The following is a 20,220-nucleotide window of genomic DNA, read 5'->3' as shown; positions in this document are numbered from 1 at the left end:
GAAGGAACCTCTTTGAACCTGCAAGACATTCTACCTCGCACAGTTCGACACCTTCATACCGTCATTCTTTTGGACCAAACTCAGAAAATGAACCCAATAACCCTCAACCTTCATTGATACCTCTCCAGCGATCTGCTTCGCACCGTTCTTATGGCGATCCTTCTCCTTTCTTCGTAGGACAATTCAACCCAGCGGATTATGTCCAAGAACCAATAGGTTATAACCCTTTGGGACCAGAGGATCACTTCTCTGAGACAACGCGGTAGATATGGATGAAGACACGGATCCCATAGAACCTGCAAGAGGTACTCCCAATCATCCAATCGAGATCTCTGATGGGTCATCCTTTCATGGAACACCCTATCAAGGTCCCGACAGTTACCATGCGAGGTTTGACCAATGCAATTGGTACTTCACACCATCTCATCATTTCTCGCCTCACGACCAACAGCAACAACAGGATCCTTCTGAGGATTCGCGGTTCGTGGCAGTTACGCCACCGCCTCCACCGCCACAAGTACAACCAGTATTTCCAGATCCGCCAAGGCGTAGAAGATCAGGCGTGCGGATGTCCACCCGAGGAGGGGAATTCCATTTTAGCAACCCTCGCCACTCGAGCGCGAGTCACTTTCCGTCAGTGCCTGAAGAACCACAATTAGGGGAACCTTCGGGTCACCCCGCAGAGGGGAATTCTGCACCAGTTGCACCACCTCCGCCACCTTTCGGCTATGATAACCCTATACCAGCATATGGCAGTTCCACCGCATACAATCCGTTTGAGCAGCCGACTCACACGCACTACAACTATAACTATGATGCCGATCCATACGTGGTAGCGGCTAATTACAATGCCCTCCATGGAACCTCTTGGAGACCGGATTACTCAGCTCATGGGTATCCAATACCTCCTAGACCTCCGGTTCAGCAACCATCGCAGCAGCCACGTTTTTCTCCACCGGAGCAAGAAGAAATCCTACACCGTTTAAACCGTGTAGAACGAGACTTCGAACAAGAACGTAAGAGTAATCGTGGATTCCTCAAAGGCTTAGCAAACCTACTAAAAGGGAGGAAGAAACGAGATTATTAGTCTCCTTATTTATTATTGTATTTACTATTACAACTAAGTCCCTGCGAGGACACTTGTTTTAAGTATTTTAGTCCCTGCGTGGACAATTGAATTTCAGACCATGCGTAGTGGACTTGTTTTCTGTAAACCTCTGCGTAGGTAATTATTTATTTAAAAAGTCCCGTTTAGGGCAGCGTGTAATCATTATTATAATTAATGGAATATTATGTTATAAATTTCATTTTGTTATATTATATATGAAATAAATCAAAATTCATTCCTTTTAAATTAATCTGCCTAAATAAAGAATCTTAATGGTGAAACCTAGCCAGGTGTCAGTATAAGACCTGGCCAAGATGGTAAGACCTAATTAAAAGATTCAGATTCCCTGTTAACCTCTGTAAACATGTTAACATTCTTGGCAGATGTGATTCGTTAAAATCACACGCGTCATTCTTATATAAGAATCCTTTTAAGGATTCCAAAGCCCAAATTAATGATTTGTAAATCATGGGTTAAATCGTCAATAAAGATGATCATGTATTAAACATCCATTAGCGATGTAATGCCTACGGGCCAAACTATTTAAACATCCATTAGTGATGTAATGCCTACGGGCCATATTTATTGTCATATAAGACAAAAGGCAGTGGTAGTCTATGACTCCCTGTCAGAAGAGGTAAACGAACTACGGTTCAAACCTCCATGCCTTGATTCTCTGTAATCCCGGCTTATATTATAAAAACGTCCTTGTGACCAGGCTCTTATGCCACTAACAATAATGTTTGTAATTAGGATAAGTTATGTTCAAATCCTAAATAAAAGTGAGTAACAAATTAACCAGATATGGTCTCTGTTTACCATGGTTAATGAATTGCCATAAAAGACAATTCCATAATAAACTCCTAAATAAAACTTTGTCATTATCTTCTGTAGCAGATTCAAGTTACAATGGCTGATCCCAATGAAGTGAATAGTCATTCAAAAGAAGACGAAAATGATAACGCCCAGATTCATTTAACGGGCACGGAATTAAAAGCTCTTGTCGACGGTGCTGTTAATGCAGCCTTGGATCGACAATTTTGCGATTGCTTGCATAATCAGTAATGTAGATGGCGTGTAACCTGTTTTAACACTCATTAAACATGATAATAAGTATATTAACTAGTCTAAGCTTGTTTGATCCGACCATTTACTGTTTTGACCCGGTTCGGATCCGAAAGTCGCAAAACTTAGACTTTTGCTTTGACTTCAGTTCTGACCTGTTAAAGTATGATTTAGATATGCCTTAGGACTCTCTTAGGACCAGGTTACATGATGGTATAACCCTCTGTGACCGGTTCGTTGTTTGTCCGAGTCTTTTACACCTTTCCGTTAAATGCTTAAAAGTTGACCGTAACGCCCTTTTCAATTTAAAACGAGAATTTCAGACATGTGAAAGGACCATAACCTTAGTTAATGATTTCTAAACATGTCCCTAAAATTTCACATCAATCCGAGGTCCAGAATAGGAGTTATGCTAAATAGCGCAAATTACGGAAACTTTAGTAATTAAATAGCGCAATTAGCATAACGCCTATCTAAACCCAGATTTCGACACCAAACCTTTTACACATTGATGTAAAATAATATTTCGGGATTTTTAAAGATTTTTAATTATTTTTAACCTGCTCATAACCTGCGGTTATGGCAACGGTTCGGTAAATACCAAATATAGCCTTTTCGGCCATAACTTGAGTTCTACAAGGTCTTTTGACCCGATTCTAGTTGCTACTGATTTTAAATAATAAATAAAGTATTTTGGACTTTATAAACTGTTCAGGAAACTCAGATTTCCTGTAGAACTCAGAAACCTCTTTTATAATCTTTAAAAAGACCGAAATACCCCTACGGGGCATAAAATAGATTTAAACTCGTTACGGGCATTATGGAAGGTATCCTACTGAGACCACAACCTCTTTAAAGCATATTGACTTAGGAAACCAGTGTAGGACTCTTACGGTTACTCGTTGCGCCTCTTTGCGCGCACGGTTCGGCTTATGTAACTAGTTTACATAAACTAGCCGAAACGGGTCAAACCATATTGTTTTGACCCCAAAATCCTGAGTGTGGTTATTATACCCATATAAAACAAGTCTTCAAACTTTTTGGGTTCAAATCACATTCCATTCCCGGTTTTCACCTTTCACGCGATTAAACTGTAATTATCCTTTGAAACTGACCGGTCTAAGCTACGGCTAAATTAAAGACCCGTTAGGATTCTAATAGGTTATTTTAAACCTTCGTTCCAGAATAGGAGACCAGTAAAAGCTATTTGTAATTTATTCGATTAAGGATTTATATTTGCAAAGGTAAATACTTTTAACTTATTTTCCGTTATACGGGCTTAGGTTACGGTATGTAGCATACCGCTTGATCGGGCATCAAATTCTCCACCGTTGAGTGGGTAATTGAATAAATTTGATCGGCTCGTTTAAACAGTCTTGTTACTAAAAGCCTTTAGGGGGTTAATAACCATGTCCCGGATATCCCTGGCAGCATTTTACGAAATGGCCACGACCTAAGCGCGGAGTGTAGGCGTACACTCGTCAGTGCATAAATAGTTGATGTGGTGTGTCTATTAATCTTTAACCCGGACAAGATACGGGCTACTGAACGCATAAGGAACATGTAATCCGTTAACAAGATTATAAATTCAAATAATTCTCCCTAGTTATAAAAGAGTTTGTGCCTTGTGCATTCAAATCAATTTTAATAAACATTTTACAAAAGTGTCGGTTGAATGTATTTACTAGTGTAAACTGACGTATTTTCCCAAAAAGATTAAATGCAGGTACTAAGCGTAATTGGCTGGCTATTTCTCCTTAGCATCAATAAAGAGTCTCGCAAGCTTAAGATGCCTACGTCTGTTGAACAATACTTATATTTTATTTGATCCCCTGTGGATACATTTTCGACTATCCGTAATACATTGATATTGCAAGCAATGGTTGAAATATAATTATCTTTATGTTTCCGCTGTGCATTCATATATTGTGTGGTTTGACTATATTGTTGCCAACTACGTCACGGTAATCCCCCACCGGGCCCACCGGTGAGACACGTGGAAATCGGGGTGTGACAGGTTGGTATCAGAGCCAACATTGAGTGAATTAAACACTATCCTTATGTGTTTAATCTCAATGACACAATTGCACATACTTGAGTCTATACAAGAACATAGGACAAATTCGAATTGTTATTCCAGTTTATCTTTTTATTGTTTATTATGATTTAAAGTTTTGAAAGCAGGAAATATGCCACCAGCGATTAGAAGAGGAAGAGGAGGAAGAGGCAAAGGGACGATCATTACTCACAATGATCACGAGGCCGGACCTTCGAACATGCGAGCTCCTTCCAGTACAAGAAGCGAGGAACCACAGAGGCGTAGAAGGAACCTCTTTGAACCTGCAAGACATTCTACCTCGCACAGTTCGACACCTTCATACCGTCATTCTTTTGGACCAAACTCAGAAAATGAACCCAATAACCCTCAACCTTCAATCATACCTCTCCAGCGATCTGCTTTGCACCGTTCTTATGGCGATCCTTCTCCTTTCTTCGTAGGACAATTCAACCCAGCGGATTATGTCCAAGAACCAATAGGTTATAACCCTTTGGGACCAGAGGATCACTTCTCTGAGATAACACGGTAGATATGGATGAAGACACGGATCCCATAGAACCTGCAAGAGGTACTCCCAATCATCCAATCGAGATCTCTGATGGGTCATCCTTTCATGGAACACCCTATCAAGGTCCCGACAGTTACCAGGCGAGGTTTGACCAATGCAATTGGTACTTCACACCATCTCATCATTTCTCGCCTCACGACCAACAGCAACAACAGGATCCTTCTGAGGATTCGCGGTTCGTGGCAGTTACGCCACCGCCTCCACCGCCACAAGTACAACTAGTATTTCCAGATCCGCCAAGGCGTAGAAGATCAGGCGCGCGGATGTCCATCTGAGGAGGGGAATTCCATTTAAGCACCCCTCGCCACTCGAGCGCGAGTCACTTTCCGTCAGTGCCTGAAGAACCACAATTAGGGGAACCTTCGGGTCACCCCGCAGAGGTGAATTCTGCACCAGTTGCACCACCTCCGCCACCTTTCGGCTATGATAACCCTATACCAGCATATGGCGGTTCCACCGCATACAATCCGTTTGAGCAGCCGACTCACACGCACTATAACTATAACTATGATGCTGATCCATACGTGGTAGCGGCTAATTACAATGCCCTCCATGGAACCTCTTGGAGACCAGATTACTCAGCTCATGGGTATCCAATACCTCTTAGACCTCCGGTTCAGCAACCGTCACAGCAGCCACGTTTTTCTCCACCGGAGCAAGAAGAAATCCTACACCGTTTAAACCGTGTGGAACGAGACTTCGAACAAGAACGTAAGAGTAATCATGGATTCCTCAAAGGCTTAGCAAACCTACTAAAAGGGAGGAAGAAACGAGATCATTAGTCTCCTTATTTATTATTGTATTTACTATTACAACTAAGTCCCTGCGAGGACACTTGTTTTAAGTATTTTAGTCCCTGCGTGGACAATTGAATTTCAGACCCTGCATAGTGGACTTGTTTTCTGTAAACCTCTGCGTAGGTAATTATTTATTTAAAAAGTCCCGTCTAGGGCAGCGTGTAATCATTATTATAATTAATGGAATGTTATGTTATAAATTTCATTTTGTTATATTATATATGAAATAAATCAAAATTCATTCCTTTTAAATTAATCTGCCTAAATAAAGAATCTTAATGGTGAAACCTAGCCAGGTGTCAGTATAAGACCCGGCCAAGATGGTAAGACCTGATTAAAAGATTCAGATTCCCTGTTAACCTCTGTAAACATGTTAACGTTCTTGGCAGATGTGATTCGTTAAAATCGCACGCGTCATTCTTATATAAGAATCCTTTTAAGGATTCCAAAGCCCAAATTAATGATTTGTAAATCATGGGTTAAATCGTCAATAAAGATGATCATGTATTAAACATCCATTAGCGATGTAATGCCTACGGGCCAAACTATTTAAACATCCATTGGTGATGTAATGCCTACGGGCCATATTTATTGTCATATAAGACAAAAGGCAGTGGTAGTCTATGACTCCCTGTCAGAAGAGGTAAACGAACTACGGTTCAAACCTCCATGCCTTGATTCTCTGTAATCCTGGCTTATATTATAAAAACGTCCTTGTGACCAGGCTCTTATGCCACTAACAATATTGTTTGTAATTAGGATAAGTTATGTTCAAATCCTAAATAAAAGTGAGTAACAAATTAACCAGATATGGTCTCTGTTTGCCATGGTTAATGAATTGCCATAAAAGACAATTTCATAATAAACTCCTAAATAAAACCTTGTCATTATCTTCTGTAGCAGATTCAAGTTACAATGGCTGATCCCAATGAAGTGAATAGTCATTCAAAAGAAGACGAAAATGATAACGTCCAGATTCATTTAACGGGCGCGGAATTAAAAGCTCTTGTCGACGGTGCTGTTAAGGCAGCCTTGGATCGACAATACGAAGAGTACACCGAGTCCCGGAGCAGAACCATATCTAAACCACACTCAAAGCCGAAAACCCACTCAAAATCTCACAACAAACCACCGTCTAAGCCTAAAAAGGACGATGATAACCACTCATCCAATGAAAACAGTGTTCGTCCTAAGGAAAAAGTGTTTACTGATGCATCTCGCGCCAGGGGTTGCACCTACAAGTATTTCGTATCTTGCAAACCCCTAGATTTCACTGGGGAGAAAGGCGCGGTAGATTGTATGACATGGTTAGACGAGATGGACACCGTGGTGGACATCAGTGGTTGTGCATAGAAGGATGTGGTAAAGTTTGTTTCGCAGTCATTCAAGGGTGAAGCCCTTGCATGGTGGAGATCTCTGGTTCAGGCCTCGGGGAAGGCTGTTTTGTACAGCATGACGTGGGAGGAATTCATTTCTCTCATCAAGGAAAATTACTGCCCTCAACACGAGGTTGAAAAGATCGAGTCCGACTTCCTATCGTTGGTTATGACGAACCTTGACTGTCAAGCTTACCTCATGAGCTTCAACACAATGTCCCGATTGGTTCCGTATCTGGTAACCCCGGAGCCAAAGAGGATAGCTTGTTTTATCGGTGGTTTAGCCCCCGAGATAAAGGCAAGCGTAAAGGCCTCTCGGCCAGCGACCTTTAGATCTGTAGCTGACATTTCTTTGTCCCTCACTCTGGATGCGGTCAGACAAAGATCGCTGAGGAACAAAGAAGCTGAGAAGAGAAAACATGAAGATGACACTTCACGAAGGTCGAGCAAGAAGCACCATGGAAACGGTGACAACAAGAGAGGGTCTGAGTCAAGGAAGGAAGGGCATCAGTCTGGTGAGAAACCCAAGTGCAAGAATTGCAAGAGACATCACTTTGGAAAGTGTAGACTCGAATCAAACTCGCAGACTCAGTCAAAGTCATTTGCTTGCGGGATATGCAAGTCCAAGGACCACAAGACCTTGGATTGCAAAAAGTTGAAGGATGCAACTTGCTACAGTTGCAACGAGAAGGGGCACATTAGAACCAACTGCCCTAAAAACGCCAAGAAGCCTGAAGAGCCCAAGAAGACCAATGCAAGACTCTTCAGGATGGATGCGAAAGAAGCGGTGCTAGACGATAACGTGATCACAGGTACTTTCCTTGTAAATGATGTCTTCGCAAGAGTACTTTTTGATTCAGGCGCTGATAAGTCTTTCGCAGATCATAAATTTTGCAAATTGTTGAATATGCCTGTCAAAACCTTAAATGTGAATTATGAGGTAGAGCTAGCAGATGGCACCATAGAAACCGTCTCCACTGTGTTAGATGGATGTGTAATATCCATTAAGAACCACTCTTTTCCTCTGTCTCTACTTCCCTTTAAATTGGCCGGTTTTGACATAGTATTGGGTATGACTGGTTATCTCACAACCAGGCCCAAATCGTCTGCAACAGAAAGCAAGTGGTGATAAAGACTCCGTCTGGTGAATCGCTTACCATTCGGGAAGATACCCAGTATGGATTGCCTAAGCAAGTGACTATGCTCAAGGCTTCAAAATGTTTAAAGAAGGGTTGTGTCATTTACATGGCACAAGTGATTATTGATGAGCCTAAACCGAAGATAGAAGACATTCCCGTCATTTTGGAATATCCAGAAGTTTTCCCAGAAGATCTACCTGGTTTGCCACCAGATAGGCAAGTGGAATTCAGGATCGATATCATCCCTGGAGCAGCACCTGTTGCTCGAGCACCTTACAGGTTAGCACCAACCGAAATGAAGGAGTTAAGGACACAACTGGATGAACTGCGAGCTAAAGGTTTCATCAAACCTAGTTCGTCCCCCTGGGGAGCACCAGTCCTGTTTGTCAAGAAGAAGGACGGATCAATACGTCTGTGCATCGATTATCGCGAGCTTAACAAAGTCACGATAAAGAATAAGTATCCTTTGCCGAGGATCGACGATTTGTTTGATCAGTTACAAGGGGCAAGTTATTTCTCGAAGATTGACTTGAGGTCAGGCTACCATCAACTAAAAGTCAGAGATGAAGACGTACATAAAACCGCATTTAGGACTCGTTATGGTCATTATGAGTTCCTAGTGATGCCTTTTGGGCTCACTAATGCACCGGCTGCGTTCATGGATCTCATGAATCGCGTCTGCAAGCCATACTTAGACAAATTCGTCATCGTTTTCATCGATTACATTCTTATCTACTCGAAGAACCGAGCTGACCATGAGAAACACCTTCGCTGTATTCTCAAACTCCTGCATCATGAGAAACTCTATGCCAAATTCTCTAAGTGCGAATTCTGGCTTCGAGAAGTCCAATTCCTTGGACATGTTGTTAGCGAGCGTGGTATCCAAGTGGATCCCGCTAAAGTGGAAGCTGTCATGAATTGGCAAGAGCCAAAGACGCCTACAGAGATTCGTAGTTTCCTGGGGTTAGCAGGATATTACAGGCGTTTCATTGAAAATTTTTCAAGGATTGCTGCGCCCTTAACTTCCTTGACCAAGAAGAAAGTAAAGTTCATTTGGGGCCCTAAGCAGCAAGAGTCCTTTGATATTCTGAAGCAAAAGTTGAGCAACGCTCCTGTACTGACATTGCCTGAAGGTACCGAAGAGTTCGTAGTTTACTGCGACGCATCCCACACTGGCATGGGATGTGTGCTCATGCAGAAAGGCAAGGTTATTGCCTATGCTTCAAGACAGTTAAAGGTGCATGAAAAGAATTACACCACCCATGACTTGGAATTGGGTGCCGATGTGTTCGCACTAAAACTGTGGAGGCATTATCTGTATGGTATCAAGTTTGTGATCTATTCGGATCATAAGAGCCTTCAACATCTGTTTAATCAGAAGGAATTAAACATGAGGCAGTGCCGTTGGATGGAGACCTTAAATGATTATGATTGTGAAATCAGATATCATCCCGGCAAGGCGAATGTAGTCGCTGATGCCTTAAGTCGAAAGGAAAGGGTGAAACCCATCCGAATCAATGCCAAGAGCATTGAAGTGAAGAATAATTTGATTGAAAGGTTGTTAGCTGCACAGAGAGAAGCTGTGTTGGAGGCTAACTATCCTAAAGAAAAGCTAGGAGTAACTGAGGAGCAGTTAACTCTTAGCAAGGACGGAATTTTACGATTAAACGGACGAATATGGGTTCCAATTTACGGAGGACTTCGAGATGTCATCCTCCAGGAAGCCCATAGTTCCAAATATTCCGTTCATCCTGGAGCTGATAAGATGTATCAGGATCTAAAGGCAAATTATTGGTGGATAGGCTTGAAAAAGTCTGTAGCCGCATATGTAGCCAAATGCTTGACTTGTGTGCAAGTCAAGGCTGAGCATCAAAAGCCGTCAGGCTTGCTACAACAGCCTAAACTTCCCGAATGGAAGTGGGAATGTGTAACTATGGATTTTATTACCAAGTTACCCAAGACGAGGAAAGGAAATGATACAATATGGGTTATAGTTGATAGACTGACCAAGTCAGCACATTTCTTACCCATCAAGGAGACGTATAGCTCCGACATGTTAGCCCAGTTATACGTTGATAAGATTGTAGCCTTACATGGCATACCTGTGTCTATTATCTCCGACAGAGATACTAGATACACGTCGCATTTTTGGAAAAGTTTCCAGCAATCTTTGGGCACACGTTTGAATTTTAGTACAACTTACCATCCTCAGACAGACGGTCAGAGTGAACGTACTATTCAAACGTTGGAAGATATGCTACGTGCATGTGCTATCGATTTGGGTGGTAGTTGGTATAAGAACCTACCACTAATCGAATTCTCCTACAACAATAGCTACCATACCAGCATTAAGGCTGCGCCCTTCGAGGCATTATACGGTAGAAAGTGTAGATCGCCCGTTTGTTGGGCGGAATTGGAGATGTCCAATTATCAGGACCAGAGATAGTCTTCGAAACGACGGACAAGATTGTCCAGATTCGAGACCGTCTCAAGGCTGCCCGTGATAGGCAGAAGAGTTACGCAGATCCAAAGCGTAAAGATTTTCACTTCGAAGTATGTGAAAAAGTGTTGCTTAAAGTATCACCCTGGAAGGGGGTGATGCGTTTGGGTAAGAAAGGCAAGCTAAGCCCGAGATACATAGGACCTTTCGAGGTTATCGAACGTGTCGGGTCAGTTGCCTATAAGTTGAACTTACCTGAAGAGCTCAATGGAATTCATAATGTGTTCCACATCTGCAATCTGAAGAAGTGCTTCGCTGATGAATCACCGGTGATACCACATACAGATGTGCACATTGATGAGAGCTTAAAATTTGTGGAAAAACCTTTGTCGATTGAAGATCGACAGGTAAAGAAGCTTCGAAGGAAGCATGTACCTATTATTAAGGTCAAATGGGATGCCCGTAGAGGTCCCGAATTCACGTGGGAGGTTGAATCCACGATGAAAGAAAAATACCCTTATTTATTTCAGTAAATCTCGGGTCGAGATTTATTTTAAGGGGGTGAGGATGTAACACCTCGAAATTTTGTGTCCAATAATGTGTTGACACGTGTCATGAGTTTACACGTGGTATTAAACATTAAATAAAGGACTAAAGTTGACAAACCTTGAAAGTATGTAAATTCGATGGTTAAATATGTCAACGAGGGGTAAATATACTGTATAGTAACCCTAAATGATGCTCGTACCTTCAAACGAATAAATCATGGATCGTACGGAGCGAAATGCGGAAGAAAGTGAGAGATTACAAACTACAGGGGTCAAATGTGTCAACATGTTTAATTTATACCTCTGAGTGACCCTTTGACGAACCCAAGACTTTGTAACAGTAAAATACGCTCACTAGAATATACGATATAAACTCCGCGAAGTTCCGTCTTAAAACGAGAAAGTTATGATCAAATTCGTATGCAAAGGGTTAAAAGCGTCAACAATAAAAGTTAAGGCTTTTCGGATAGTAATTAAACTAACCGGGGACTTAACAATGCGGGTAAAAGTCACGAGGCCCTTAATTGTAAGTAATCGAGGACCAAATCGCAAAGTTACCCCTTCGAAACCGAAAGGTCAGGCTAATCATGACCAAAGATTTGAAAATCTTGGAAATCCAGCCTCAGGCGGGCCGCGTTACAGAAACAATCAAGCTGATGCGGGCCGCGCGCCTTATGTTGATTCGTTTACTAACATGAAGATTCAGGCGGCCCGCGTCCAAGTTGCCTGAATCCTAATGCGGGCCGCGTGAAGGTCCCAGATGCAGAAATCTTGGACAGATTCAATGTTTGAGCTTATAAACGATCATTGATGCATACCGCTTGATCGGGCATCAAATTCTCCACCGTTGAGTGGGTAATTGAATAAATTTGATCGGCTCGTTTAAACAGTCTTGTTACTTAAAGCCTTTAGGGGGTTAATGACCATGTCCCGGATATCCCTGGCAGCATTTTACGAAATGGCCACGACCTAAGCGCGGAGTGTAGGCGTACACTCGTCAGTGCATAAATAGTTGATGTGGTGTGTCTATTAATCTTTAACCCGGATAAGATCCGGGCTACTGAACGCATAAGGAACATGTAATCCGTTAACAAGATTATAAATTCAAATAATTCTCCCAAGTTATAAAAGAGTTTGTGCCTTGTGCATTCAAATCAATTTTAATAAACATTTTACAAAAGTGTCGGTTGAATGTATTTACCAGTGTAAACTGACGTATTTTCCCAAAAAGATTAAATGCAAGTACTAAGCGTAATTGGCTGGCTATTTCTCCTTAGCATCAATAAAGAGTCTCGCAAGCTTAAGATGCCTACGTTTGTTGAACAATACTTATATTTTATTTGATCCCCTGTGGATACATTTTCGACTATTCGTAATACATTGATATTGCAAGCAATGGTTGAAATATAATTATCTTTATGCTTCCGCTGTGCATTCATATATTGTGTGGTTTGACTATATTGTTGCCAACTACGTCACGGTAATCCCCCACCGGGCCCACCGGTGAGACACGTGGAGATCGGGGTGTGACAGGTTGGTATCAGAGCCAACATTGAGTGAATTAAACACTATCCTTATGTGTTTAATCTCAATGACACAATTGCACATACTTGAGTCTAGACAAGAACATAGGACAAATTCGAATTGTTATTCCAGTTTGTCTTTTTATTGTTTATTATGATTTAAAGTTTTGAAAGCAGGAAATATGCCACCAGCGATTAGAAGAGGAAGAGGAGGAAGAGGGCCTCCCGAGTATCGATGTTCGAAAGAGCTAAAGCATGCAATGACAACGCTGGATGGAACTTCTGAATGAGTACGACTGTGAAACCTGAACGTACACGAGCTCTGCAGCTCGCTATCGACTCTAACTTACCTAATCAGACTCACTCTGTTCAAATTAGAGATCTGAAGGAAGAAGATTTTCAAGTTGAGCCCATGCGGGGCATGGAGAAGCAATCTTTGACAGGTCGGACGATACTCGTTACCTCATGGAACGGATGTGGGTCTCATTATTTGGCAACTATAGGGAACTCGCATTGGGCAAAGCACACCGGCTTCGGTATTTTAGTCGTCTGGGTTTTGATGAGAGACATTAGGATTATAAACCTTGTATTGGTGATCGGGCATGACGACCCACCTAGCTAGGTATGGGAATGATGTTTGACTTGTGGGAAAGTCAAGGTGAAGCATTGGCAACCAGAAATACCCATATGGAAACGAGAGCAGACTGCCATGGATTTTATCACTAGGCTACCTAGAACTCGAACCGGAAACAGTAACACATGGATGATCGTTGATCGCCGCATGTAACCAGCACACCTTCTTGCAGTCAAGGGAACTGACGAGTCTTCTCAACTTTTGAATATTCCTCTGGAAGAGACGGCTTGTGGGCACGAGGTGCCAACTCCTGTTACCTTTGATTTTGAGCTATACCTGATTTAAGGCAGGCAATACGCATATCCTTAGGCTCTCGATTAGACATTGTAGGATCGTTTTACCGACCAAACAAATCGTTCAGAAGAGTTTATACTCGATACGAAAGGCGGAAACAGTCGTATTGAGGTCAATTCAGCTAGAATATCACTTTAACTGTCAATTTGATTGATTTGACAACGATTTACAGCGAAACGACACTTCGGCAGCAGTTCGGCATTGAAACCGGAAAAATTACAAATGATTTCACTTGAAGGGTATTTATACCCGTCTAATTCCGCTTGAACAGGTCCCAAACGAAATTAGATTTCACACGAAATCTAATTCCGTGCGGAATTACATGCAAGTCACTTTCAAGCGGAATTACCCTTTCATGCGAAATTACCTTTTATCTCGAACTACGTGCCCTGATCTAACATTCTTAGTACAAGACTCGATACAAGACGAAGCCGACAGACGCATGCACCAACAGACTCCCCCTCGAATGTTGACGAGTCTTAAGTGTCGAGTCTTCAACGTCTTTAGTCTTTATGTTACGCCCCAATTTCCACTTAATTCGACAAACAAAAATAAATAGGAAATTTTTTGAAAATTTCGACATGACCTACTCGTTTAACACCATTAACGACCTGTTTTACACACCACACTTCAGCGTTAAACATCCTTGACAAAAACCCAAAACAAACAAAGTCCACATTGGACACGACATGACTTCAACTACCAAGTTTTACCCTACGACAAAGAAGTCAACATACTACATAGACTTAAATACATATGACCAAGACTTAACCCATTCCAAAAGACTTAATAACGGAAGCGTGAGGCGGGCGTAAACCAAGTGTGCACGTTCCAAGCCGTCCAATCGCCTAAGTCGAGGATTTACCTACATTAAACATCAAACTTTAAAAAGTTAGTAAAGGCACTTATTTAGTCCACAATACCAACATGGTAATTGCAATCATCTATATACTTCCATTTCTCATACGCATTCGATTACCCATTTTAGTGGGTATGGCATACAATCTTATAATGAGATTCAAGCATTTCGCATTCGACCCGATAACATCGGGTTAATTACTTTTAACTTAAAAATCTTTCGTTCTATCCGTATAACGGATTGAACTTTATGCATACGATTTTGCTTACATGACCACCCGTTCTAGACGGATGGTCTCATATCCTTACTCGACCTAGTTGCAAGAACTGGTCGGTTTGCATAACTTAGCATAATTCTTCTTTAGCATAAATGAATCCGCAAGGGATTTACCATTCATTTATTAACACCGCAATAACTAAAACATAGGATAATTCTTATAACAAGGGTTGTTCAATATAATTACTAACGAATAAAAAAGTAAACTTTCGTATGAAACGGATCATACCTCGGTCTTGTGATCCTTCCGGCTTCTTAGAATTCGAACCTTCTTCCTTTACACCTAAATCAACATGATCATTCATTCGTTTAGTACCCAAACTTTCATTCCATCATTTTCCAATTTACACATAACTACTCATTCAAGCATTTCATCGAGCACCTAGTAGGCGTTACCTTAATAAAGCATAGTGTACAACATTTAAAGCATAACTTGCTATTCCATCCTATACATCATCATTACTCAATCTATTTCTTACAATTCCTTTAATCTACATCAATTTAACTAGCATTTGGGTACTACAAGCTGATTTACATGTAAAATTACATCTGTTCATCATTCCTATAATCCTCATATTCATAATCACAATTTCACAAAGTGGGTTTATAGAGGCTTTCTTTCAATTAACTAAAACCAAGCATGATTTCTACTCTAGGGAGTATCCTTATCATCTAAACAACACAAATCATATCACGAATCATGTTCGGGTCGAAACCCCTTTCTCTAAAATTCACCAAATTCAGAAATTCGACTTACCATTCCACTAGATATGCTTAGATGACTGAAATTTTAGAACATGCAGTAAATAAATCTTGATTTCTCCTTGTCAATTGGTGAGTTTTTGCAAGAACAAGGAAAACCCTTGTTCTCTCCTGCCCTAGGTCGATCCCAACATACGTTCAGGGGATTGTTTTTGGTTTAACTTTAATTAATCCTTACTAATTTAAAATATTTCACATTACTCCCTTGAAACTTGTAAAATGTTAAATTTTTGAACTTCCATGACTTAGCTTATTTAGTGTTAAACCACATTTGGGATGTTACACTAGCTTTTGGTGTTAACGACTTTGGCCCCCTTGATTTTATTTACTTTTTAATTTTAAACACTATCCCATTTACTTTTGACCATTTATCCTAAGTGAACTAAATATTTTTGGGGTGTTACAAGTCTACCCCCCTTAAAAGAGGTTTCGTCCCCGAAACCTGGACATAACAATCTTAAACGTTTACATACCAAAAAGAAATGGATAGTGCCTCCTCATTTCGTCTTCCGCTTCCCATGTGAGTTCTGACCCCTTTCGGTGTTGCCATTGTACCAACACTTGTCGGACAGCCTTGTTGCGGAGCTTTTTCACCTTGACATCTCTGACGGCTATTGGTCTTTCGACATAATTCAACCCCTCGTCTAACTCAATGTCATCGAGAGGTACTAATGCAGTTTCATCCACAAGGCACTTTCTCAATTGCGACAAGTGGAAGGTATTGTGAATTCCGTCTAGAGTAGGCGGTAATTCTAATCGATATGCAACCCTTCCAATTCGAGCCAAGACTTTAAACGGCCCAATATACCGAGGGCCTAATTTACCCCGTTTACGAAAACGGATTATGCCTTTCCATGGCGACACCTTCAACAGAACGAAATCTCCAACTTGAAATTCAATAGGACGTTTTCTCTTGTCTCCATAAGCTTTTTGCCGATCCTGGGCTGCCTTCAAACGAGCCCTAATCAATTCAATCTTTTCATTTGTCATTGCTATTAAATCACTTGGCGCGAGCTCCCTTTGCCCCACTTCACCCCAACATACGGGAGTTATACATTTTCTCCCATATAGTAATTCGTATGGTGCCATTTGAATGCCACTGTGGTAACTATTGTTATAAGAAAATTCCACTAGTGGTAAATGGTCATCCCAATTTCCCCCAAAATCTAAAGCACACGCTCTCAACATATCGATAAGTGTTTGAATGGTTCTTTCTGACTGGCCGTCAGTTTGAGGGTGGTAGGCGGTACTTATGTGCAATCTCGTTCCCACACTCTCGTGAAATCTTTGGAAGCTTGGTTACTAAATCCATCGTTAGTTCTTCCCATTTCCACAACGGTATCCCCAATGGTTGAGATTCTCCGTAGGGCTTTTGGTGTTCCGCCTTCACTTGAGAACACGTTAAGCATTTTGCGACATATTTGACGATATCGCGTTTCATGCCCGGCCACCAATAATTGGTTTTTAAATCTCGATACATCTTTGTAGCCCCAGGGTGGACCGAATAACGTGACTTATGTGCTTCGTCGAGTAGTGCGGCCTTGACTTCACAAAATCGGGGTATCCAAATTCGGCCGAATCGCGTCTTGAGTCCGGTCGAATTTTCTTCTAGTTTATCGAGTATGCCTTTTAACCTTTCTTTCTTTAAGTCTTCTGCTCCAAGCGACTTAATTTAAGATTCACGTATCGTTTCAAGTAATCGTGGCGTAACTATCATCTTCATGGACTTTACACGGAGAGGAGACAGGTACTCTCTTCTGCTTAACGCATCGGCTACCACGTTTGCTTTTCCCGGGTGATAAAGGATATCACAATCATAATCTTTGATAAGTTCCAACCATCTTCGTTGCCTCATATTCAAATCTTTCTGTTCAAAGAAATACTTGAGGCTCTTATGATCCGAGTAAATCGTACATTTCGCACCGTATAGGTAGTGTCTCAAAATCTTTAAGGCGAACACTACTGCTGCCAATTCCAGATCATGTATTGGGTAGTTCACCTCGTGATTTAGTTGCCGTGACGCATAAGCAATAACCTTTCCCCTTTGCATCAAAACACAACCTAACCCCTGGTGGGAAGCATCTGAATAAACAACCAAATCTTCAGTTCCATCTGGCAATGTCAGGACCGGAGGACTCGACAATTTCTCCTTCAGTATACGAAAAGCCTCTTCCTGTTCCTTACCCCACACAAACTTTTCTTTCTTTCTCGTCAGTCTGGTTAAAGGTAGAGCTATCTTCGAGAAATCCTGTATGAATCGCCTATAGTATCCCGCGAGGCCTAGAAAACTCCTTATCTCAATCGGACTTTTCGGGGAAACCCATTTCATTACAGCATCAATCTTTGATGGATCCACTAAAACACCTTCCGCATTGATCACGTGGCCTAGAAACTGCACCTCCCTGAGCCAGAAGGCGCATTTTGGAAATTTTGCATAAAGTTTCTCCTTGCGGAGAGTTTCGAGTACTTCACGCAAGTGCCTTGCGTGCTCAGCTTTGCTTCGCGAATAAACTAAGATATCATCTATGAACACTATTACTGATTTTTCTAACATGGGTCGGCACATCCGGTTCATAAGATCCATAAATGCGGCCGGCGCGTTCGTCAATCCAAACGACATGACTAGAAATTCATAGTGCCCATAACGGGTTCTAAATGCAGTCTTTGGAATATCCTCTTCCCGTACTCTAACTTGATGGTACCCCGAACGCAGGTCTATCTTGGAGAACCAACTCGCCCCTTGTAATTGATCGAAAAGGTCGTCAATTCTCGGTAAAGGGTAGCGGTTCTTTATGGTCAGTTTGTTTAATTCTCTATAGTCGATGCACATACGCATCGACCCGTCTTTCTTTTTAACAAAAAGGACGGGTGCTCCCCAAGGCGACACACTTGGGCGTATGAAGCCCTTATCTAGAAGATCTTGCAACTGTGTCATTAATTCTCGCATCTTGGTGGGAGCAAGTCTATAGGGAGCCTTCGCGACTGGCTTCGCGCCCGGGTTTAATTCGATGCGAAACTCTATCTCCCTTTCGGGAGGAAGTCCCGGCAATTCTTCCGGAAATACATCCAGAAATTCGTTCACGACCTCAACGTCTTCAAGTTTCGGGAGAGTTTGTCGGGCATCTCCTACATAAGCTAAGTATGCTCTACTCCCGTTAAGTACGTACTTATAAGCTTGGACCAAGGTACACAACTTGGTTTCTATGTTTCTCTCTCCTTGAATACTTAATTGTTTTCCACTTGGAGCCTGGATGAACATTACCTTATTTTCACAATCAATCTCCGCATGGTGTCGCGCCAACCTATCCATCCCCACAATCATTTTAAATTCCCCCAAAACCATAGGTATAAGGTCGATGTCAAATTCTTCATCTTCTATAGTGAATTTACAATTTCTACAAACCTCGTGTAACATATAGATCTTACTATCGGCTATTTCTACTTCTAGTGGCATTGGCATTCGTTCGATCCTAAAGGACGGATGTTGTATAATTTCGTTCGAAATAAATGACATAGTAGCTCCGGTATCGAACAGAACATAAACCGGTATGGAGTTTAGTAAAAAGATACCTGAAATCACATTCGGATGAGACTTGGCTTCTTCGGAGGTAATTTGGAACATTCTACCCTTGGCCCTAGGACCTTCTTGTTTCTTATCTTCCTTCTTCGACTCTTGCTGAAGTTTCGGGCATTCAGATTTGATGTGCCCTTTTTCGAAGCAATTGAAGAAAGTCTTTGGGCTACTCGGGCACTGATAGGACGAGTGTCCCTCCTTACCGCATTTATAACACCCCTTTTTGCCCAACAGACACTCCCCAGTATGGAGCTTTCCACAAGTCTTGCAAGGGGTGATTCCACCTTTCGATTTTTCCTTCCTCCCTTGATCTTGAAACCTCCCCCTTTTTGATGGACTCGAGCTCGTACCTTTCTCACTTGGTCTTTTCTCACCACGTTCTTCTTGCCTTCTTATTTCAATTTCTCTATCCCGTGCTAGATTAATGATCTCATCAAGGGTTTCACATTTCGAGGGAGTGATGAATTCCCTAAATTCTGCCTTCAGTATCCCGTAAAAGCGATTGATCTTCATTCTTTCAGTTTGCACAAACTCCGTACAAAACTTCATCTTATCCAAGAAAATACTAGATATCTCATTTATCGTTTCGTTTTTCTGCCGGAGTCGTAAGAAATCTTCTTGAATCTTGTCGATGGCTGACTGAGGGCAATGGTACTTCATGAAAGGTTCTTTAAATTCTTGCCAAGTCATTGTCTGAAGTTTGTCCTCGCCTATCTCCTTACTATAAGCATCCCACCAGTCTTTCGCTTGAAAAGTGAGTTGTCCCGTAGCGAACATCACTCGATCCTCCTCATCACACCGACTTCGTTTGAACACCGCCTCCATGCTTAAGATCCATCTTTGGCACATTACCGGATCGATTTTACCATCGTAAGTGGTAGGCTTACACGCCATGAAGTCTTTATATGTACATCGTCGATCTTTACCTTTATCCTTAGACCCTTCCATTAATTCTTTTAACTCTTCAATCTTACTTGTCATCATAGCGTCTACGATTCCCAAAACTCTACTTTCTACCTCTTGAGCTAATCGTGGGAGATTAGCTTGCATAACCCCTTCCGCCACCTCCGTGACCCTATTGTTAAAAGCTTCTTGACGGGTCGGGTCATCATCCTCGTTGACTTTTCTTGCTTCAGCCATCTATACAAAGTCATGTTTTCATTTAATACAAATCATAAGCTTCCCGTGTATCATAGTT

At 41.7% G+C, this 20,220-nt stretch overlaps 1 long non-coding RNA gene across 1 annotated transcript; it reads right to left on the bottom strand.

Annotated features, from left to right (window-relative positions):
• Positions 1–14,185: 14,185 nt before the first annotated feature.
• LOC110934866 lies at positions 14,186–14,972 on the bottom strand. Its single transcript, XR_002588689.2, has 2 exons — positions 14,916–14,972; positions 14,186–14,416 (listed from the first exon to the last, which is right to left on the bottom strand). It is a non-coding gene; the product is annotated as an uncharacterized LOC110934866 (long non-coding RNA).
• Between the last annotated feature and the right edge of the window lie 5,248 nt (positions 14,973–20,220).

Source organism: Helianthus annuus, chromosome 4 (genome assembly GCF_002127325.2).
Source record: "Helianthus annuus cultivar XRQ/B chromosome 4, HanXRQr2.0-SUNRISE, whole genome shotgun sequence".
Classification (NCBI taxonomy): Eukaryota; Viridiplantae; Streptophyta; class Magnoliopsida; order Asterales; family Asteraceae; genus Helianthus; species Helianthus annuus.
Note: the sequence above shows the minus strand (reverse complement) of the source record. Positions and strands in the feature narration are given on the sequence as shown.